Source organism: Thrips palmi, unplaced genomic scaffold (genome assembly GCF_012932325.1).
Source record: "Thrips palmi isolate BJ-2018 unplaced genomic scaffold, TpBJ-2018v1 HiC_scaffold_6, whole genome shotgun sequence".
Classification (NCBI taxonomy): Eukaryota; Metazoa; Arthropoda; class Insecta; order Thysanoptera; family Thripidae; genus Thrips; species Thrips palmi.
This window is the reverse complement of record NW_023144633.1, coordinates 4,570,727-4,593,949: the sequence shown is the minus strand read 5'-3', so window position 1 is coordinate 4,593,949 and position 23,223 is coordinate 4,570,727. Positions and strand designations below refer to the sequence as shown.

The window sequence follows — 23,223 nt, the reverse complement described above, 5'->3', positions numbered from 1 at the left end:
ACACGTTCGGTTCGAGTCCCATTTAGCGGCTCTGGAGCTCAAAACGCGTCCGGGATTTCGACCGCACCGGTCTCTGGCCCACTGTGGGCGCGTGTCCCGGTAGGAACGCCACCGCGCTGGGATGTTTGTAATTAAGGAAGCGAGAAGTTTGCCCTCACTTGCATCCGCAAAGTTGCACTTTTTGCCCCCAGGCGGTGTGCCCGTAGTGTCCCCCGACCCTGTCGTTTGGATACGCGTTGCGCGCCGAGTCCGCGCCGCCGGCCGGTCGAAGCGGCGCCGCAGGAAGACGCCCCCCGCGTTCGAGGGCGTTTTTTCAGCTGTCTGGATTCCCAGTGCTCCCGCCTGCCCGTGCGTCGCTCTGTGTGTGTCTGCAGGCAGTGGCGGATCCAGGGCCCGCCTTGCAGCCACTACACTGTAGTCCGCGGCTCGCGGCGCAGAGTCTGCGTAGAGCACCCCGCGGCCTTGCCCGCCCCGCCCGCCCACTCCGTGTTTGCCGCTCGCACCCCAAGCGGGGCCAAGCCGATTCCAGTGGCGTGGACGCCTTTGCAAGTTTATCATTCTCTGCGGTCGTTGTGGCCGTGCCGTGCCGTGCCGTGCCGCGCCGTGCCGAGAGCGGCCGGGCCGCAAAGTGTAAATTTATCATTTGGAACGGCCTTGGGAAGACACTGGGCCGCCTGAGATTGACTCGCTCGTATGAGCCGAGCGCTGAGCCAGCCCAGCCGCCCTGGCCGCCCGCATGCCGTGCCGTGCCGCCCTGCGTCGGCAAGGGGTTGCCTAGAAGGGAGCGACCCTCTTGGAGGAGCTCCTCCAAGCGCTGTTTTCAAGGTCGCCTCGGGCCCCACAGTAGGCCAGGGTGCTGGCTCAGGCGGACCACCGGTGCACTGGACAAGTTTTGATATCTACAAGGCCTTGACTGCGACTCGAACTGAACACACGGTGCTCATGAGACGAAGCAGCTCTGATTTCGACTCGCGCACACACCTCTGGCGGGGTATTTTCGCCATGACGAAGGACGAGGGCGCACCCGCAACGCTGATTTTAGTACTCGAACTGCTCGCTGTCGGCGCGAGTACTCAAAACTACCCGCGATAATCATATACATCACCCCCGAGGAACCACAATAGACGCGTCCACACCGTTATTTACGACGGCGGCCTGGAGCAGGCAGTCTTGGGCGGCCCCAAGTAGTTGCAGCAGTCACGCTGTCATGCAACGCCGTCGCCACGCCGCGCCGCACCATGTCTCCATGCCCCGTGAACCACAAAACATCCTCCAGCCCTAGCACAACAAAGTAGCAGCGGGCTGTGTCCGGAGCGAGAGAGAGAGAGAGAGAGAGAGAGAGAGAGAGAGAGAGAGAGAGAGAGAGAGAGAGAGAGAGACACTGCAGGCGCGTGTGGCGGCGGGAAAGAGGAGAATCACGCGCGACGATCTTATTGTCCTGAAAAGACGTAAAAAGGGTGTTTACGGTGGAGGGTTCACGGCGAGAAGTAGCGCGTCAGGTGGCGCGGTACTCGAGAATAAACTTCGGGAGGCGAACGCCGGGAGGTCGCTTTGTTTAATCTCGGAAACGAATGAGATGCTGGCCACCACAGTCTGAGAATCACGAAAACATCAGTAGAATCGTGCATGTTTCGTTTCACGTACAAATTTGCCCTGTGCGTAGTATTTCACTTTCGCTGTAAAAAAAGGCTGACTGTTTTACAGTGCGCCTTTCTTTCGTCTTCGTGTTTGTTGTGCTTGTTTTGAAGTGTGGTGATTTACCCGCTGATTCGTCGCGGGGGGTGACGAACAACGAGGGGCCACGGCGTCAGGGCTGTCCGCAAATTACGTGGCACCTGTGAGAGCGCAGACTCGGAGGGGGTTGGGGGGGCAGTACACACACCCCCCGCGGCGGTGATGGATGTTCCGAGGGATTGTTATGTCGGGCAATATGAAGGGGGCGTCGCACAATCACCTATTGTGGCCCGCTGCCCAATTTACGCGCGGGCCCCCTCTCGCCTCGCTCTTGCCTTTCTATTAATATGTCCCTTAGGGATAAATCTCTGACCGGCGGGCGCTGGCGGCGCCCGGGTGCGTTGCTCGGGGCATGCATCATGGCGGCGCGCAGCATCTGTGGCGCGCGGCGTGTGTGTGTGTGTGTGTGTGTGTGTGTGTGTGTGTGTGCGCGCGCGCGCACGTGTGTTGTCGTGTGGTTTTGCACGACCAGGGTGGTCAGCAAGTGCCGGCCGCTCTGAGCGCGGCCTCGTATGAATAGGGATTGGCACGGCGCGGCACGGCGCGGCGTGGCACGACACTTGGGGACCCCAGGCTGCGCGATATCACCGCGTCCGGCAAGGTTTTGCATCCCCTGGAGGAACGGAGCCGTGCCGGTGCCCCGCCCTAGTGCCCCCCACCCCACCCTCGCAATGCGCGCGTGATATTGTCAATAGCGCCCCACCTAAGCCCCCTCCCTCCCCGTCGGCCCCGTGCGCCCCGCCGTCCGTCTCCCAGGCACTTTCCAGCGCCTTCTTCCAGTGGCGTGGCGCGCTGGAGCGGTGGACCTGTTGGAGCTGGAGCGGCTGGAGCGGCTGGAGGGAGCGCCCGGCAGGGTAGGCAGCCGCGTGGCTCGCGAGCGCTGCGGGCTGGCCCGCCCCGCCCCTGCAGCGCTGTCGCCCGCCGTCTGTCTCCGTCGCACGCTTGCGGCGTCCCACAGGGGTGCGAGAGAGACAGGCGCTGCTCTGAATCGGCCTGCGGGCAAGGCCGGGCAAGGCCGGGTGGATGGCAAGGGCGCCGCGCCACTGCCGGGAGACTCCCTTTCGATCGGGCGATACCGCCAGCAAGGATCGCGGCGTGACTACACTGGTAGCACTACCACTTCGCTCGAAGAAAAGCGCAAAAGTGCGCTCACTTCCACCAGGATACCAGTCCCAAGACCCGTTCCTTCCGGCCCTTGCACCAGCTCCCAAGCAGTTCAATTTTCGACTAGGAGTACAGTAGGTACCCCTGCACCGACTGCACCCAGAAAATAGACCCACAATCGGCTCGCATACTGCGCTGCTACCCTATTCCGAACTGAGCGGTTGAGACGCTGTAACCGGCTTGCGACCGGAAAGCCCGGCCGGGGGGGTCGGACTCTTTTGCGACTGGTTTCCTCCCCGGCCGCGGCCGGGCCGGCAAGGCTGAGGCTGCCGAGGCTTGGCCGTGGACGATTGGGTGCGGGGCAGGGGGAGGGGGGGGGACGCGTCCTTTTGAAGTGGGCTACCATGCGCGGGGCCAACGAAAAAGAGAGCAGTCAGCTTTTCCTCCTGAAGGAGGGCGCGAGGAGGGCAGGTGGGATGTTCGTCAGCAGGATAGAAGGGATTATCTCTGTCGGATAGGGGATGGGCGCTCCTTCGGAAAGGGCGGGAGAGACTTTTTGACAGCGGGGCGCCCGAATTGGCTGCATTAGAAACGAAACGAAAGTGGGGATTGGGAGTTTCGGGCGCGGACTCTGCGGGGAATCTCTGGAAAGAATGACAGAACATTGGGCCGACCCGCGCCAATGAGTCCCGTTCGTTTGGCGGACTTTCCAGAGTTTGACTCCTCGGTTAACTTTCCTCGGCCAGAATAAAAGGGTCAAATCTGTCGAGTACTGGAGCGAGCGCCTACACTGTAAATATTTCTTGTCACTTGTGAGATGTTCGTCACTTTGAAATCATGACAGTTCCATGACAACATGATGATATTTTTATGACGGGCCCTATACTCATTTCTGTGGTCGTGACCTGAGCTGGCTTCGAGACATTCTTGTCAGGAAAATTAGACATAGTCATCGCAGATCGAGAGGCGAAATTTTTTTGACAGTGCACCCAGCCTGCGAATATCAGCAGTCTGCGCATGGAGAGGAGAAACGGAGCAGTAGCGCCACCGAGACGACCGAGACGTCGAAATGCAATTATTATTTGGATTCCTCGCTGATGGGCCGCTCGCGCCGCTCGCGCTCCTCTTTGAAAGCCCGCCAGGCGACACGGCTCGTAAACTCATGAATCGCGCTCAATTATTAAAGGGGAGACGTGCGGGGCTGCGGGGGCCTCGGCGGGAGCGGCGTGCGGCCGCGGAGGCCCGGGAGGGACAAGTTGGGTCAAAGTCGCACTTCTCTTCGGCGAGACACTCCGAGCGGCAAAGAGCTCTGCGCGTCGAGCTGCGCGCCTCGGCGCCGCCCAAATTGACCAGTGGGGCGGCGACAGTGGCGGCGACAGTCGGCGGGACACCCCGCGTTTCCAGTCGGGCCAGCCTGTCACGTTCTCTGGTCCTGGAGCGACATTCACTGTTAAATTAAAAAAAAAACCAAAATATGCATTACGAAGCTACGCCCAGAAAACTGGTTTCTTAATTTTTAATTTTCTTGGTTTTTTATTTTTAAAAAAAGTCTTAACACAAGAAAATTTTTTCTGCATAAAAATAAAGTTTGGATAAAGAAAAATTTTCTGTTTCCTCTGAAACAAATGTGTATGTCTCAAAAATTTTCCATGCCTTCTTTTTTCATGCTTATGGAACCGGTGGCAAAATTTGGGCGGTGTCTGACTTTGGAAGTTGTTTCGCTGCTCGGCCGGAGGGGGGCGATATGGCGCTTATCTCGGCCTTGGTGACCGTGAACACCTCGCTGCGGCGGCGAAGAGCCGCGGAGATGCGCTCCTGGAACCAGTCAGTGGGTCACGCGCTGCCGCCGGAGCGCGCCAGGTTTCCCCAAACACCTCTAACAGGCGCACGCTTGATTATAAAATTCGCTTCAAAGCGCATTTCGTAAGATTTTTCGTCCTTATTGCCACTACACGCGTACGCGTGAGTGCGCACGTATTGCATTGCTTCTGCCCCGTCGTGTGTGGTCACGTAAAAGCGAAGGCGTTTGACGGCCGCCTCGCCCTGACCCTGTGTGTGGCGGCGGTGCGGTGGCAGTGTGGTGGCAGCATCCTGACCTAGACACATTCCGCATGCTGTTGATGTTTTTGTTCTCCTTGCCACGTCACGACACTCCTCGCGCGCCGTTTGGCCGTGCCATCGTCCTTTCTGGCGGGGAATTATTTTTATCCCACGCGTCTGTGTGTGTGTGTGTGTGTGTGCGCGCGTGCGCCATCCGTCCGAGGGCTGTGCAGTGCACTGTGGTGGTGGTGGTCGAAAATCGCGGTCAAATCGCGACAGCGACGTGATGGCGGCACTGCAAGTGCAAGAACAGACAGACAGACAGTAGGCAGACGTCAGTTCGAGAGTGCAACGCAACTGGTGTGCGGCTCGTTGACACCACTAACCTCGACTCGGCTGCTCGGCCAGGCCAGGCCAGGCCTGCCGCACCAGGCGATGCATCCATCCTTATGACATCCTGCAGTGGCGATGCCGGCGCAAGGCCGGTCGCCGTACCCGCATTGTGTCTAGACGGGCAGGCAGACGGGCAGGCAGACAGACAGACAGACAGACAGACAGACGGACGAAAGAAACGTCAGATAAACAAGCTCAGTGGAGAGTCTGCTCTACAAGGGGCAGACAGCGGAGATTGCGTGCCTCAAAGGACTGCAGTTTTGGCATGCACGGCTGATGAGCTCCGTGCCGTTCGAGTCCCGGCCCCCGGGCCTGCCACGGGTCCCGATCGGACCCCGACCGACCCAGAGACTCGGTTAACTCGTGTTCGTTTTGGGCGCCGGGGCTCAAATGGGAAGGTCCCGTGGCCTGTAGGCCTGGTTTCTCTCCGACGACCCGACCCTGCAGGAGCTGATGACCCCTGGAGCGACCCTGACGGCCGCAGCCAGACAGTGCCTGCTAAGTGATTGGCGATTGCAATTGGCTGCAATTGATTGCAATTGATTGCTGTTTGGGGCGATTGATCGGCGCTGCCTTTATGAACGTTTGCGTGTCAAAAGGAGTCATAATCCATCAAGAGGCGTCGCTCAGGGCATTCAAATTGCAGGCTTCTGCCGCGGCTGTCCGTCACGGGGCACCAAGTGCACAGTGATTCAGAAGGTGGCCAACATTCTGGTTGTGTTTTGAGCTTCAGAGACTCGATTCAAACTTGTGACCCCACCAGTGGATTGTTCTCCGAACGAGGAACCCATTGGCGAAGTTCCAGTTCGAGTCCTGTTTAGCGACTGTAAAGCTCAAAACGCGTCCAGAATTTTGGCCGCCTCCACCGTTGGCGTCCAGTGTGTGTGGGCCTTGAAAGTACGTAGCGTTTGTTCATTTCAATGTAAACCACGAAACGTCGCTGATTCTGGGCCGTCCCTTGAGACAACTGCAACAATGCGCTCGGCGGGAATTGTCCCTGCAGCGAGTGGCGCTCTGTTTTGTGCGAGGCCGCTATCGCGTGCGATCTCGGCAGCGGTGGCGTGGCCGCCTGGGCCGCTGGATCCGGTGGCAGTTTCTTTAAGTTTAATGGTGCAGACGCATTGTGCTCCCAACCCTTACTGCGTCTAGATGGCGCCGTGCGCCACTTTTGCCCAAGGTCGTCAAAAAGGGGGAGAACTTGTTTCTTTTTTTTCAGTCAAAGCTTTCCTGGCAGAAAAAAATTATGAAAAATTATATAAGCAAGACAATTTAAATCTCCTGCCACAAAAAAAAATCAGTTTACGTCAAACTGTACATTGAGCGTCTAGCGGACTGTCTGGTTCCCCGGCACCTCTGCCGAGTTTCTCACAGGTCCGAGACGTTTTGCGTTGAAGGCCGTATTAATAATGAAGAGGGCCCAGGGTGCTTCGACCGCCGTGGCCGGCAGGCGCATCCTGCGCGCCAAGAGTTTGTTCCTGCGTCTGAGTGACACTATCGCCTTATCGAGGCGGGCCGGGCCGGGCCGCCGCCAATGAGGCCTAAGCGCTATCGACAGACGAGAATCAATGGGCCGCGTCCGCTGCGCTCTGCCCCGCCCCGCCTCGCTGAAAGACGCCCCGGGGAAGGCCCCAGGCCTGGGACGGAGCGGCCCACACCCTTTACACCTTGATACACCCTATTACACTACACTGGGCGACGCGACCACTGGCTGCCTAGCCAGCCGAGCCAGCCACGATTCTATTCATTACCCCCTTGTAGGGAAGGACCGGCGTCGTCTCACGTGTTGGCGCACTTCTATGAGCTTCACACCAGTCGCTCGCTCTGACTCCTACTCGCCAGTCACTCACTTCACTCTAAGGCACCGGTCACGGGTCACTCACATTTACTCACAAACACGAACTTACGTACAGTACACACACATGGTGGCATTTTCGTAAACAAAATTGAACATCTCACTTAAGCTGCGGATCCGTGCCCTCGTGTCAGTTCCAGCCTACTGCAACCCCCTTCCGCCTAACTTCATCCTCGCTCCAGCCGCGCCGCCCACGCAGCGCGCGCAGCGCCCAGCCGGCTGGACCAGCGAGCTGTAATCGGATTGAGTGTCGATAACGAGGCGGGGCGCGAGAGAGCAACTTTAAAGATAAGGTTTCACGACTGCGAGGAGGCGGCGTGGTGCCGGCCGGCGCGATGGGCCGGACAAGTAGAGAGAGAGAGAGAGAGAGAGAGAGACCCGGATGATTTGCCTCAGTGAACCACTTATTTCAGTACGGCAAACGCGAATCCACCAGATGAAACTTGTCAGAATAGCTCAACATTTTCCCGTATTTTATTTTCTCTCGTGTTTTGTTTTTCCCGCTCGGCGTGAGTGCGAGGTGTCGGCCGAGACGTACTGCGGGGCCAGAGGCGGCGGTGGCGGGCGGCAGTCCACGCCACGCGCGACACGGTCATTAGAACATTCCACGGTCACTGTGGTCCTTGCGCCGCAGGCTTAATGGACACACTGCCGTCTCATTCACCAAAAAACGGCGCCACTGCTGGTGTTTGAACCCGTGCTCCGAGCCACGGCACCGTGCCCTGAAACGCCACTCCGCCTCACAGCACAGCAAATCATATTCAATTTCCTCTTCCCTCGCTGTGCCGCCACCACAACAGAGATCCCCCGACGATCGCCCGGAATCCGTTTTCAGATATGCCAATTAGACGGCGGCGGACGCAAGAATGCGCCCAGAAAAATAAAACAATAGCGGAAAGCGAGAAAAGTCGGAAAGTAAGCGGACAAAAAAAAGAAAACAGAAACGAGAGCAATATCTCGTCGGAGGCAACGCCCCGCGGCGTTTTCACATTTGCTGCATCTGGCGCGCGCGGGCGGCCGGGCCGGACCGCTAAGGTGATATTTGATCGGTTTTCCTCTCCGTAAATTTGGCCGAATCGGGGAGATGGGGGAGGGGGGGGGGAGGACACGCGGCTTGTGGTCATGGTCGTCGCTGTGTTTCTCGCTCGGCACGGCCGGCACGGCCAGCCCATGGTATGTACGGCACACGTGTGCCCGCAATGAATTGCCCCTCGGGGAAAATTATTGCCGCACTCCACGGAATGGCGGATCAAGCTCAAGCTCGGTGACAGGGCTGCCCGGCACGGCGTGGCGTGGCCGAGGGGCGGGGGAGTCAGTGGCCCCCGCGCGGGAATATTGGCCTTAGTTGGCGTTACCTCCTCGGATAGGCCTTTTCTGCAGGGATAACAGGGATCCCTCATCACCGGGGACAAAGTGGCGGGGGACCTATCATGGAGACCATTAGCAGCTCGAGGAACCCAAAATGCCCCCACCTGGCGCCGTCGAATCAAGGCACACGCCCGGCACTGTGAGGCATCCTAATGGAAGGTGATAGCAGAGGATGACGAGTCGACACACTCGGTTTGTAGCAATGCGTGAAAGCTTGAATAAAGCTTGAAACTACTGACTTCAATTACTGGTTCGGTCGCCCGCATATTCATTCAGACCCTTACTTCTACCAGTGCACCGGCAGAAATTCCATCTAATCTTTTTCCACGGCATGCGCGGGCCCTGGTCTCCCCATTTAAAAAAAGCCCTTTGGAAAGTTGTTACTGTTTCAACTCGTCTGCCATCTTGCTGATACGTTTTTTCAAAGGCGTTATCACCTGCACGGAGCTAGCCGGCTGAATTTGTGGCAGCCGGCCGTTGTCATGGCAACGCGGCAGGAAGCGCAACGTCAACGGGCAGGCCGCGTGGCGCCGCGTGGCGCCGTGCCTCGTGACACATGATAATTGGACGCTGCACCGGACAGCGGCTCAAATTTATGGATTTTTACACCGGAGTCGCAGAGGTCAGGGGAAGATTTCCGCGCAGCTCGCGTTGTTCGAATCGCTGCCGGTACACTGTGACTGTCTGTCGAAGGAAATGGCGCGTAGTTTCTCTTGGTTATGACAAAGGTTTCGCGGCGCTTTTGTTGAGTTTGCCGCTTTTTTTTCGTCACGTGACTCTCACCGAAGCGCCATCACGTTGCAACCGTGTGATTCGCCAGGAAATATCGCTACAAAGTAGCAGTGCACTACTCAGCAAAAGGCAGCTGAGGATAAAAGTGTCTTTATACATCGGAAAAAAATGGTGTAATGACAGGGAAGTGCAAACACGACTGGCGCGAAGTTGCTGGAATTCCGAGGCGTGTATGTAGCATGTATGGGGCGACCCCTACCTTGGGATGGGACTCACTTGCATCTCCCCCCCTCCCCGCCCCTTAGACCTGTCCTGTCCGTGATTATTACGCGCCGTATCGCAAACAGGTTCGGCAGGTCCATCCAGCCGGACATACACCGCGAAAATAAACAAGGCTGCGAAAAACAAAATCCGAGAAAAGACCCATGACTCGTCGCGACGCTGGCGCTGGCGCGCTGCGCGCGCGTTGTAAACCAATCACAGTCCTCTCCGGTGGGGCCGTGGGGCCTCCCCACCGTGATGGGGCTCGCATTCGCAAGGTGCTGAACTGCACAGCGAAGCCCTATTTCCCTCTCCGTCCCACACGCGCAGTCAACGTCCTCAGCCCCCAAGAATCCCTCCCCGAGTCCAATCAGCGGGGCCTTCCCCTGGGAGCAGACGCCCCCGCTGCTCCCCCCGCCCATTGCGAACGCACCCTCTTTTCTATCTCTACAGGTTATGTATGCAGCGACAGATAATGGCTCTGGGTGCGGGTAGCGCTCTAGCGCCCTGGCTGGGGGGCTGGCCCAACTAACTCCATCACCCCGAGCTGAAAGCGCGCTCTTGCCTTCCAGGCGTTCCAGCCTTCCAGGGCCTTCCAGGGCCTTCCAGGGCCTTCCAGGGCCTTCCAGGGCCTTCCAGGGCCTTCCAGGGCCTTCCAGGGCCTTCCAGGGCCGGGGAGTCCCCCGAACCCCATCATCGCGCCGAGGAAGACCTGTAAAGGGACGCGGCCACCAATGAGATGAGGGGGGGAGGGCTATTTACAAGCCGCGAAGTGGGAGGGGGGAGATATTAGCAGGGGTCACTGCTCCCGGGCGTGGCTGGGCGTGGCGGCTTCGGCGAGTTGGTCGCTGTGGCAGGTCAGGACTCGACACCGCCAGCACGCCGCCAGCACGCCGCCGTGGGCCCAAACTCCAAACTCGAGATTATCGGGCTCCTTCTCGCACTCCTCGCGGGCCTGCAGGCCGGGCCGGGGCACACTGCGAAGGCCGCCCGAACCGAAATCGCGCCTCGCTGCGCCGCTGGGACGAGCCGATGAACTCCCCACCCCCCTCCATTGCCAGTTTCAATTCCAAATTTAACCCTCCAGCCGCGAACGCTTTCCAAGATGTACTTAGCGGGAGGGCCTGGAAATCAAACAGTGCCAGTTTAAACTGTATGGTTTCCAAATCACAATAAACCGTTAGATGTGTCCAATCAAACCTAATAGAACAGAAGTACTGCATCTATTTTTTAATTGTTCCTCTTCGCCGTTTCTTCACTGATTCGCAAATACTAGTTGACCTTGCTTAAACTAATCTACAGTGCAGAGACCAAACTTTAGAGCTCTCTTATCTAGATTCTCATTCCATGACGGCTTTATTTCGGCTAATAGTGGTGAAAGGCTGCAGGCCGCGTTGTTGGAGGAACTGTGAAGCAGATCAGATGCAAGGCTTTAATTAATGAATACTCCCTCCACTCCAACAATATTAAAGGCCGCAGCCGGAGGTACCAACCCCTCCTCCACCATTCGCGCCGACTTCCCTCTTTTACTCTATTTCTCTCGGGTGCCCCACTCCCTTGTCGCTGGGTGCTCTTTCCTTTGCGAGCTCCAGGTTAAAACATCTAGGGAAAAAATGGCTCGTAATTGGATTACGCACACCTTATTTCCTCAAATTTTTCCACCTTCTCACAGAACGGAGTCATTATAGACACGCAGCGTTTAAATATAAAAATGGGTCTTATATACACGCAGCGTGTATATAATATATATACATCTTATTTTCACGCAGCGTGTCTCCAAGGCCCAGTTTTATTATTTACACGCAGGAAAAGTTTTGCTGCGTGTAAATAATATTTTGGCTTTTATTTCAACGCTGCGTGTCTCCAAGGCACCAAAAAATTATTGGCACGGAGGATTGTAAAAAGTCTTCCGACCAGCGACTGAGTCCGGCATGGCGGCTTGGTGGGTGAGTGGGTCCGTGCTTGCACGGGAATTTTTTGGCCCGGGTTCAAGACTTGCCTTCTTCTCAAAAAATTTCTGCGTGTTAATAATGAAAACCGGTGTTGTTTCAACGCTGCGTGTTCATAATAAATTCACATGTTATTTACACGCAGCGTGTCTGCAATTCCAGTTTTATTATTTACACGCAGGAAAAGTTTTGCTGCGTGCAAATAATATTTTGGCTTTTATTTAAACGCTGCGTGTCTCCAAGACACCAAAAACTTATTGGCACGCAGGATTGTAAAAAGTCTGCCGACCGGCGACTGAGTCCGGCATGGCGGCTTGGTGGATGAGTGAGCCCGTGCTTGTACGGGAATTTTTTGGCCCGGGTTCGAGACTTCGTCTTTTTCTCAAAAAATTCTGCCTCTTTTGGCCTCGCCTCCTTTGGCCTAGCCTCTTTTGGCCTCGCCTCCTTTGGCCTCGCCTCTTTTGGCCTAGCCTCTTTTGGCCTAGCCTCTCTTGGCCTAGCCTCTTTTGGCCTCGCCTTCTTTGGCCTCGCCTCTTTTGGCCTAGCCTCTTTTGGCCTAGCCTCTTTTGGCCTAGCCTCTTTTGGCCTAGCCTCTTTTGGCCTAGCCTCTTTTGGCCTCGCCTCTTTTGGCCTCGCCTCCTTTGGCCTAGCCTCTTTTGGCCTCGCCTCTTTTGGCCTCGCCTCCTTTGGCCTAGCCTCTTTTGGCCTAGCCTTTTGGCCTCGCCTTCTTTGGCCTAGCCTCTTTTGGCCTAGCCTCTTTTGGCCTAGCCTCTTTTGGCCTAGGCTCTTTTGGCCTCGCCTCCTTTGGCCTAGCCTCTTTTGGCCTAGCCTCTTTTGGCCTCGCCTCCTTTGGCCTAGCCTCTTTTGGCCTAGCCTCTTTTGGCCTCGCCTTCTTTGGCCTAGCCTCTTTTGGCCTCGCCTCCTTTGGCCTAGCCTCTTTTGGCCTAGCCTCTTTTGGCCTCGCCTCCTTTGGCCTAGCCTCTTTTGGCCTAGTCTCTTTTGGCCTCGCCTTCTTTGGCCTAGCCTCTTTTGGCCTCGCCTCCTTTGGCCAAGCCTCTTTTGGCCTAGCCTCTTTTGGCCTCGCCTCCTTTGGCCTAGCCTCTTTTGGCCTCGCCTCCTTTGGCCTAGCCTCTTTTGGCCTCGCCTCCTTTGGCCTAGCCTCTTTTGGCCTAGCCTCTTTTGGCCTAGCCTCTTTTGGCCTAGGCTCTTTTGGCCTCGCCTCCTTTGGCCTAGCCTCTTTTGGCCTAGCCTCTTTTGGCCTAGCCTCTTTTGGCCTCGCCTTCTTTGGCCTAGCCTCTTTTGGCCTCGCCTCCTTTTGCCTAGCCTCTTTTGGCCTAGCCTCTTTTGGCCTCTCCTCCTTTGGCCTAGCCTCTTTTGGCCTAGCCTCTTTTGGCCTCGCCTCCTTTGGCCTAGCCTCTTTTGGCCTCGCCTCCTTTGGCCTAGCCTCTTTTGGCCTCGCCTCCTTTGGCCTAGCCTCTTTTGGCCTAGCATCTTTTGGCCTAGCCTCTTTTGGCCTAGGCTCTTTTGGCCTCGCCTCCTTTGGCCTAGCCTCTTTTGGCCTAGCCTCTTTTGGCCTAGCCTCTTTTGGCCTCGCCTCCTTTGGCCTAGCCTCTTTTGGCCTAGCCTCTTTTGGCCTCGCTTTCTTTGGCCTAGCCTCTTTTGGCCTCGCCTCCTTTGGCCTAGCCTCTTTTGGCCTAGCCTCTTTTGGCCTCGCCTCCTTTGGCCTAGCCTCTTTTGGCCTCGCCTCCTTTTGCCTAGCCTCTTTTGGCCTAGCCTCTTTTGGCCTAGCCTCTTTTGGCCTAGCCTCTTTTGGCCTAGCCTTTTTTGGCCTAGCCTCTTTTGGCCTAGGCTCTTTTGGCCTCGCCTCCTTTGGCCTAGCCTCTTTTGGCCTAGCCTCTTTTGGCCTAGCCTCTTTTGGCCTCGCCTTCTTTGGCCTAGCTTCTTTTGGCCTCGCCTCCTTTCGCCTAGCCTCTTTTGGCCTAGCCTCTTTTGGCCTCGCCTCCTTTGGCCTAGCCTCTTTTGGCCTAGCCTCTTTTGGCCTCGCCTCTTTTGGCCTAGCCTCTTTTGGCCTAGCCTCTTTTGGCCTCGCCTCTTTTGGCCTCGCCTCCTTTGGCCTAGCCTCTTTTGGCCTAGACTCTTTTGGCCTAGCCTCTTTTGGCCTTGCCTCTTTTGGCCTCGCCTCTTTTGGCCTAGCCTTTTTTGGCCTAGCCTCTTTTGGCCTCGCCTCCTTTGGCCTAGCCTCAGCCTTGACTCAGTCGCCGGTCGGAAGACTTTTTACAATCCTGCGTGCCAATAAGTTTTTGGTGTCTTGGAGACACGCAGCGTTTTAATAAAAGCCAAAATATTATTTGCACGCAGCGAAACTTTTCCTGCGTGTAAATCATAAAACTGAAATTGCAGATACGCTGCGTGTAAATAACATGTGAATTTATTATAAACACGCAGCGTTGAAACAACACCGGTTTTCATTATTGACACGCAGAAATTTTTTGAGAAGAAGGCGAGTCTCGAACCCGGGCCAAAAAATTCCCGTGCAAGCACGGACCCACTCACCCACCAAGCCGCCATGCCGGACTCAGTCGCCGGTCGGAAGACTTTTTACAATCCTGCGTGCCAATAATTTTTTGGTGCCTTGGAGACACGCAGAGTTTAAATAAAAGCCAAAATATTATTTGCACGCAGGAACATTTTGTCCCACATGGCCACCGTCGGTGGACGTCTGAGGGGAAAAATCCTGCGTGTCAATAATTTTTTTTCTGTTATGTGCACGCTGCGTGTACATAAAGTCCAATTTTATTATTTAAACGCTGCGTGTATATAATATTAGTCCTCACAGAAAACTTAGAGGAAAATATTTCTGTGACATCCTCTTTGTCGTGATCCGCCTTCTCTTCTTCTTCTTCTTCTTCTTCTTCTTCTTCTTCTTCTTCTTCTTCTTCTTCTTCTTCTTCTTCTTCTTCTTCTTCGGTCCGTCAGCCGGTGTAATGAGCATGAATATCACGTTTCAATGAGGCGCCCTGACGGGTCGCGGAGGTGATCCAGCTTTTAGGCTTGACACGGTGAGGCCACATTCACCGCCTTGCGCCGCATTGCCCCGTCGCGTTACTGTCACCGTCGCCATCGCCGTGTCGCGTTCGCGATTTCCCGTCCGCGCCCCTCTATTGGTGGAGCCGTGCCAGCCGAGTCGGAGACCGTCATGATGCCACTCACATTCAACTCGTCTACAATATGGTTCGGGGTTCCCGGGACGCTGGGGCAGGAAGGCCCTCGACAATTCGCAGCTCGCGCAGCCTTCGCGCACAATGTAGCTACACACACCCTTTGTCGGACTCAACACGGAAAAATGACTTTGCCGAGGTAATCAACTTTTTTCGATAGGCTGGACCACTGCAATCTAAAATCCGAAACTTTTCCCCCACGTTTTGCTCTGTACACCTTTTGTCCGCGGGGTGGAATGATAGCAATTGCCAGCTCTGAATGGAAAAGCGCGTCCGTTTCACGGCTGCATGCGGCCAGTCCTGTCCGGACACTTTTATGACAAGACATGGAAGCCGGGGAGGGGGAATCCCAGTGGAAGGAGAACGATCTGAGCCAAAAAGGAGGGCAGTGAAGCGTCGTGTGCAGTTGGCACCGGCCCACAGACAGCACGGCCAAGGCAGCCGCCAGACTTCCAGTGGGATGCGTCCGCCCGAAACGAAATAAAAGAAGACAAGCCTGCCGCGCGACCTTTTCCTGTCGATTTATTCGGGAGTTTTAATCGAAGGTTGGCCGGCAAGTCGATCTCTGTCACGCGTGCGGCTTGCCTGTTGTTGTGTCACCTTACGGCGCACCTCTCTGGAACACGTATTGCTTGGAATCTTGCTGGAAGCGGCGCCCTTGAGGTAGCTTGCTCATGCTTTGATGCGTCTTGCAGGTTGTCCTTCATGATCTGCCTGGTACGTCAAGCATATGCCATTATCTGCTTAAAGCATGCCTTAGCGAGCCGGACCATTGTTGATCGTGATGTTGGATGTGTGCCAGAGGTCTTGCTGAAAGCGTCTTGCAGAGACTTGCGAAAGACTTAGCAGGAAGCATTGCTGGGCGTCCTGCTCACATGAGGGCGTCCACGTGAAGGCCTCCCGAAGCCGGTCACTCGGTTTTACGGTCGACTCTGCCTCGCGATGGAACAACAAGAATATAAAGAGCCTCCCGTTTGACGGTTTCCCGAAACCAGAGGAACGCTTCTGAACGCAACCCGCACAGGTAAAGGGTGCCGGGGAAAAAAGGAACAACAACCTGGAGTCGACCTTGTCGAGTATGCACACTCCACGCAACTTACGATACACTAAAAAAGGTAATGACAAATCGACTGAAACTATTCGTTCATCTATAGGATCTCATAGAGCACTTCCTTGTTAAAAAGGCATTTCTGAGGAAAAATAGTAAATTTCAACTCACTTTGTTTGACCACGCTGGCCGTTCGGACTTCTTCCCACTTGCATCGAACTGGTGGTTACGCCTGGCTGTGGTTGGTTGGCCAGACGCACCGCTTGACTGCGTTCCCCACACTAATAACCGCAGCCGTCGAAGCAAAGGGATTATGATTTGCGTTGCGAAGGGACGGCAGGGACTGCGGGGACACGCGGGGTCGGCAAGTTGGCAGGCCCAGCGGTCAAGGGTTCGAGTCAGGTCCCGGCGGGGCCCGGCCGGCCGGCCCGTGTCTCTGGGTCAACTTGGCGACGGAAGCCTCGGTCTAGTCTCGCGCCGGGCGGCCTTCCCCTTCAAATTAATCAGGGACCCCCACCGCGGCTGACTGGCCGCGCTGGCGGCTGGTGGCGCCTCAAAATATACACCTGTGGCCGTCGTCGGCCGTCGTCGGCCACGTCGCCGGTGTCGGATTGGAGGTATTTGAGGCGTCGGCTTCATTAGCATGGCATGAATAGCCCGACCAGTCCGACAGTGTTTCGGCCGTCGAATGATAATCATCTTTTTGGTGCACAACGCGCCGGGAAAACGGACTTGCCGAATCCCTGATTTTACGACTTAAGTAGTGTGCGCCGCTTCTTGTTGCTTCCCAGCAGTTGCTTGGTTCTTGCTGACATGCGGTGCGGGTTACTGGGTTTCTGACATCACAGTTTGGGGACCGTCGTTGAATGCTGGATGAAGATTGGGTCGTTTTTCTTGAATGGACGGAGGGAAACCCTTTTCTGGCAGAATATTTCTTTCCCGACTTCCCGCCCCGAATGAGCCAACGAATCCTCATTCAGCTCGTAATACGTTTATCGTCCGACGCGACTGCACTGCCCAGCGGGCTCCACAGTGTGACGCTCCACGATCAAAAAGCGTCTCTTTCGGACGGAAGGGCTTACTCTGCTGGGAAAGGGCCAACTCTTCGATAGCTGGCTCTTGGCAACCCTGCCCCGGAGCACGTCACGCGTCAACGTGGCTGAAATACACATCAAATCGAGGGACGATGGAAGATTTTTCTGGGACCAGACAATGTAGATCACAAAGTGCAATTCGGAGCGTTTGTGAATTCAATGTTTCTTTTCGTGGCAGGGCAGAATGTCGAAGTGGCGGCCGCGTAAATTCACCGGATAGGCCGGTTTGTGACGCGGGCCGCCTGGAGTGAAGCTAAGGTCTAGGGTGGCCCCGGGGGCGCAGTGGGGCGTGGCAGCGGGGCGGGGCGGGCTGCCGACAGCTTAGCCGCGGCTTATCCTCAGACTGATTGGCGATTATGATGGATGCGATTAGGGTGGGCACCGGGAACGAGACAGCGTCAGGAAGACGACCGCCTCACCAGGAGCCGGAAATACCCGAGTCTAGCCAAGGCTCTTCCAAAACTAAACACCGGCGGGCCACCCGACACCTCCGCCTTGTGAGCAAGTTTTGAGCTGCAGCCCGCCAAAGGAGGGAGGGTGGCGTCCCTGCTCCAGGTGCAGGGAGCCAGCTCCAGGCCCTTGGCTCCCCACACTGAAAATTTTCCACTTTTTAGTAAAGACTCCATGTGTGACAAAAAAAACCTTAATCTTGACACCTGTAATTCGAAAATGATGACATTTTCATCTCAAAATATTTAAAATGTCCGATGCCATCGGTTTGTTGACACTGTCCTCAAGAAAATTGGCCTTCAAATTGTCATCAAATGGCTGCCAAAATGTTTAAGAGTAAGGGGCAACATGTTGGGAGTGACGTGACGAGGCCCGCCCTCAGGTGAACTCCTGTACCCATCAGAGCAGAGTGAATGGATGGCTGGAACTTTTAAGCCATTAGAGCAGTGTCGGAAATTTTCCGAATCGTCAGAACGCGTAGATTTATCACGCGCTGCCAGTCCAGAGGTGGATTGATTCCAACACAACAAAGTCACCGGTGCGCTTCGGCGGCAATCGAAGCATCATCAATGCGTGGCAAACACTCCGGACCCCACTTACCCAAACATTAAATCGTTGGACGCGCCAAGAGCGCTCTCGCCCGCTGCCGGACGACGCACGAGTGCGAGAGAGACCGAGCCGCGAAAGCACTCTTCGGAGTCGGCGGGTGAGCACACTGTGAGCATGCCTTGTCGGCGGGCGCCTAATGAAGGAACAGGTTATTACAGTGGAGCATCGTCGACGACAAAACTGTTGGAGAGCGACGAGGAGCAACGCGTGCTTTTTTGTGGGTTAGCCCAGAGTACCCCTTAATTACACACACTCACACACACTCACACACACTTTTACGTCGGCGCTAGCTTCCTGATAAACTCGTTTCGCACGAGTTAGCTTCCACGGCGCCTTGGGACAAGCGGCGTGCCGCAGCGCTGCAGACCGATCCCGAGAGTCGCTCTCGCTCTGTCTCTCTCGCACTCGTGGGGCGTCCCGGGGAGGTGCGAGAGAGACGGAGCGAGACGAGAACGACTCTCGGAATCCGTCCGCCGCTCCGCGCTCCGCCCTGCCTCGGGCGCAGGCAGCCGGCAGCTGAGCCTCCCGGCGAAAAGGCGGTGCATTTCCTTCGGCTTCTCCAGAAAAATTCACGCAGGGAGCTGTAATTTCGAGGTGGCGGTGTGCGTGCGATGGGTTGACCTGCCAGACGGACGGACAGACAGACAGACAGATAGACAGACTCATACAAGGCGCTGCGTGCAACGCCTCGATAGTGCCACTCCATTTGTCCCATTCTGTCTCACTTGTGGTCTCGGCTTCTGTGCCGCTTGTTGTCGGGGACACTAATGGTTTGCCTCGCCCTCCCCCCTCCTTCCTCTTTGCCCCCCCCCCTTTCCCCTTTCCCCTCATCTTCCGGACCAACCACCGAAAATGGTAAGCTGCTGAGACCAGTGCAAGGACTCACCACGATGGGTGTCCCTCAGACAGACAGACATACATGCAGACACACACACACAGACACACACAGACATACAACACCGACAGAACAACACGCATGCCCGCAGGAGGGACAGTGCCTGCGGAAATGCAGATAGGCTGCCACGCCCAAGGCGGCTCGGGGTCGGATCACTGTTCTGGTAAATGTAAGGCACAAGTGTGAAGACAATACTGCAATTTGTGAATTTCAAACAAATTTTTTCGAGCCTAAAACAAAAGTCAGGCAACCTCGTCCGTGAGGTGAGGTATTGTTTCGTTTCCAGAATAAAATTGTAAAGAACCGGGCGGATGGAGTCAGTCCGAGTTTCGTGGCCCTGACATTCAAAGCTGTGTTCTGCATTTTCCGTCCAGTGTTGGTGGGGTTGTTTATCCTGAGAGGGACCGAGCGACCCCGAAGAAAAGCCGGCAGCGAGAAAGTTGCTGCGGCAGCCATTGTCTTGACCGTTATTATCTTCTGAGGAAAAATCGGCCGTCTTGGTGGTGCCGCGGAGCAGAGGAGCCCCGCCCAGCCCACAGTGATAATTAATGGGCCCTGGAAAGCGATTATTCCCGCGACTGGGTCGGCCGGGCTGGGAGGCCCTTCACCGCCCTTCGCCCATCGGCGCCAAATTTAAGTTCACTCACCGCGAGGGCTGTGGGCTCGCTGCTGCGGGCTGCCCGATTCCCACCGCCTCATCGTACCGCTGGTTGGCTGGGGCTGACGTCCGCAGGGCCGGCCGGCCTTCTGATTGGTTCCCGCCGACAAATTGCCGCAGTTTGATCAGCTAAGTTTTGGGGCTGCTTCGTCATGGGCACGCCAACACCGGCAGCGCGGCGGCGAGAATTTTCGAGTCTTTGCTCGCCGGCGAACGGCGCAAAGGCGCGCTAACTCCTTCCGGAAGTCCCGGCGCGCCGCGGCGGCGGGGTCGGGCACCGTTACACTGTATACACGTCACCCGTCAAACAAAAACAAGTCTACTGAAAAACGACAAAAACATATGCAAATAGGATCAAGAAAAAACACTTATTGCTTTTAAAAAAAAACTTCAGTAATTCAACTGCCTATGAAAAAAAAAAAAGATTTTTTGGATCAAAACATTTTTTTTAAATCCAAGAAATCTTTTATTCTGGCTCTGCCCTCGCACTCGGCGTTCGGAAAAATAAGAAACGAGATTGATGATAAAGCTGGTCGCTAATTTGTTCGTGAAAAAATACAAAAGTCACTCGTCGCGCTTTGAACCCTCGACCTATCGCAGCGGTTCCCAACCTTTTGCGGTTCGCGACCCCAAATTTGTAGCCAAAACTTTCCGCGACCCCCAGGAAAAATTTCGCGACCCCACGCGACCCCTCCTTTAGCATGCCTTTGTTATGGAGTGCGATTATCTGCCTTAGTTTGGGAGCAGTATTGCCGCAAAGTTGATCAAAACGGTCACAAATGTCTTAAAAAATCGTGTTTTGGGCCGACTTTAAGCATCTACTGCGTCTGATCCGAGGCGGTAAATCGTCCTCCCTCAACGGGCAATTGGTCTTTGGACCTTCCTTTTGCATGCCTTTGTTACGGAGTGCGATTATCTGCCTTAGTTTGGGAGCAGTTTTGCCACAAAGTTGATCAAAACACGATTTTTCAGACATTTGTGACCGTTTTGATCAACTTTGCGGCAAAACTGTTCCCAAACTAAGGCACATAATCGCACTCCGTAACAAAGGCATGCTAAGGTAAGGTCTAAAGACCAATTGCCCGTTGACGTAGGACGATTTACCGCCTCGGATCAGACGCAGTGGATGCTTAAAGTCGGCCCAAAACACGATTTTTTTACAGACATTTGTGACCGTTTAGACCAACTTTGCGGCAGTACTGCTTCCAAACTAAGGCAGATAATCTTACTCCGTAACAAAGGCATGCAAAAGGAAGGTCCAAAGACCAATTGCCCGTTGAGGGAGGACGATTTACCGCCTCGGATCAGACGCGGTGGATGCTTAAAGTCGGCCCAAAACACGATCTTTTACAGACATTTGTGACCGTTTTGATCAACTTTGCGGCATTTAAGCAGCCAGTGCTCGGCGTGTGGGCCAGCCGGGAAAACACCGCGACCCCAGGCGACCCCAGCCACCTCGCCGCGACCCCTCGAAATTTTTTCGCGACCCCATTTGGGGTCGCGACCCCAAGGTTGGGAACCGCTGACCTATCGCAATGCCCCCGAAAATGCCCGCACGTCACGCCGGGGCGCCGCTCCGCTGGCCTACATCCGACCTACATCGATGCGCTTATCACACCGTGCCTGCGCTGCGCGGGGCTACGCGCCGCTCGCTACGTACGGACCGAATCTTCGCCGCGCGGCGGTAAATAGATGGAGACATAATAGCGGCCTGACGGGCGTGGCGGCGTGGCGGTGTGGCTCGCGGGCCCCGGGGGCAGCAGGGCGTGCCAGAGAGAAAGAGAGGGGGGCGTGGTCGCGAGCGCTAAAAACCACAGCCAACACAAGTGGCCGATTGTGGCGATTGTGGCTGATAAATCATGAGCAACAGCCTTGCATTGTGCCGACAGGCTCAAGTGGCGATAACTTCATCGGATCGGCGTGGCACAGCGTGGCGCGGCCGTTCCCCCGTTTCTGACCTGTTTTTTCTAACGCGTTGTCTATCCGTTGTGTTGCAGACGAATGCAGGCGTCTCCCTGCTCATCGGCCTTGGACTTCCCTGGACAGGTGAGTCGGCCCGCCAGGCCCGCCAGCAGCCACCAATTTCCTCGCGTTATTTTCAATGGCCTGAGCTGTCAGCTCCGTTATAGTTAACTCCATATCGTGTATTCTATTTTTTTTCGGGTGGGTTTTTTATTTACTTAACAAATTACTTTATAGCCTGAATGTAAATTTCACTCTACTTGCGTCACCTAGTGGGATTCCCGAAAAGTACGGCCGACACCGAGGGGGTATGCGCTCTCTGAACCTGTGTACCGACTATTACGCTATTACGCTCTATTACGCCACAAATTAATCGGAATTTAGCTAAAAACGGCCTAAAACACACCAAAACTGATAAAATTTTGACAATTTCGGCTATTACGCGACTATTACGCGTATTATTACGCGTGCTATTACAGATAGAGTGAACCGACTATTACGCGAGTGCATACCCCCTCGGCCGACACTATGGAAAATTTCGAAACAGAGAGTGTGTACAAGAAGCCGAACGACACCAGAGTTCGTGCGAAAAATTCGAAGCAAGTCGAGGTTAGTCTCTCTGCGAATGTTCGAAATTATCTCACGAAGCATGAAGCGCTCAAGTGCGTGTCGTCTCCGAGAGGACGTGCCTTCGACCCCGGAAGCTGTCCCGCTTGCAGTGTGTCCGTCGAACGTCAATTACACGCCACTGCACTCCGACATTACCTCTGTGTCATTGCGGGCCGCTGTCTCTCTCGCACCAGTGTGGGACGCCCCGTGAGTGCGAGAGAGACGGAGCGTTCCCGCACACTGCAATCTGTGGGCCGCATATCTCAAGCGAAGGGCGAGCGCCCGGCGGGTAGGCATCCACCGGGCACGGCGGTGTTGCGGGCCGGCCTGCCTGCACGGCGCTCCCTCCGCGGGGCAGCCTCCGCGTCAGTTTGTCTGAAAAAAAAAGAAGCAAAAGAAGGGAGGAAAAAAAATGAAAGACTAATTTTTTGAAAAATTAATCCTGCTACACCCCAAAGGCTAAAAAATTAAAGAGTCTTTGTAAAATCAAAATAAAAATCCAGCTTGCTTTCCTTGTCTACCCTTCCTCCTCCTTCTCGGCTGTCAAGGCGAGCTCTTGGAGGTGCCGCTAGGCCGCGAGGACTCGGGGACGCGGGACGTGGGTTCGCGCCCCGTCCGGGGATAAGAGGCTCCGTGATGAACTGCCTGCTTTCCGCCATTTGTCCCGCATTTGCTGCAGCCTGCCTGAGGCTGCCTGAGGCAGCAGCCTAAGCGGGCAGGACGGGCCGCATCACCAGGGCTCGACCAGCGGGGCAAGGTCGAGTCAGTCCCACCGCCTTGCTTGGGCCGCTGCCAAACCACCCCGCCCCGCCCCGCCCCGCCCGAATCGGGCGGCCACGCGCGCGCTCCAGACCGCCTTCTTTTTGCAGCATTCTTTCGTCGGAGACAGGCTGCGGCAGAAGCAAAGCGATCCACTGCACGAAAACGACAGACTGAGGGGACGGACAATTACCACTGTGCAGGACGGCGATCATGTCATCGCGTTCACTGAAAATACAGAAGAGTAGCTACAGACACTATAAAACAAACACGCGGCGAAACAGAGTATGAGGAGATTCTCCACAAGGAAGAAAGAGGCACCTCTCTGCAAATCCCCCGCCCCACTTAGATGCTTTACTTAGGCCCGGGCGAGCTGAGAGGATGACCTCAACCCCTTTCCACCCCCGCGCAAGCCCTCCGCTCCGAGCCAACACTTTATCCCATGTCCTGAACGACAACCAACGCAGCAGCCACCGCGACGACAGCCA

At 55.7% G+C, this 23,223-nt stretch overlaps 1 long non-coding RNA gene across 1 annotated transcript in view; it reads left to right on the top strand.

The window, feature by feature from the left end:
• LOC117652083 overlaps positions 1–23,223 on the top strand; it is a 52,320-nt gene that overhangs the window by 12,725 nt on the left and 16,372 nt on the right. Inside the window, exon 2 of the long non-coding RNA XR_004588139.1 lies at positions 21,403–21,451. This is a non-coding gene — a long non-coding RNA (uncharacterized LOC117652083). The remainder of the gene's footprint in view (positions 1–21,402; positions 21,452–23,223) is intronic.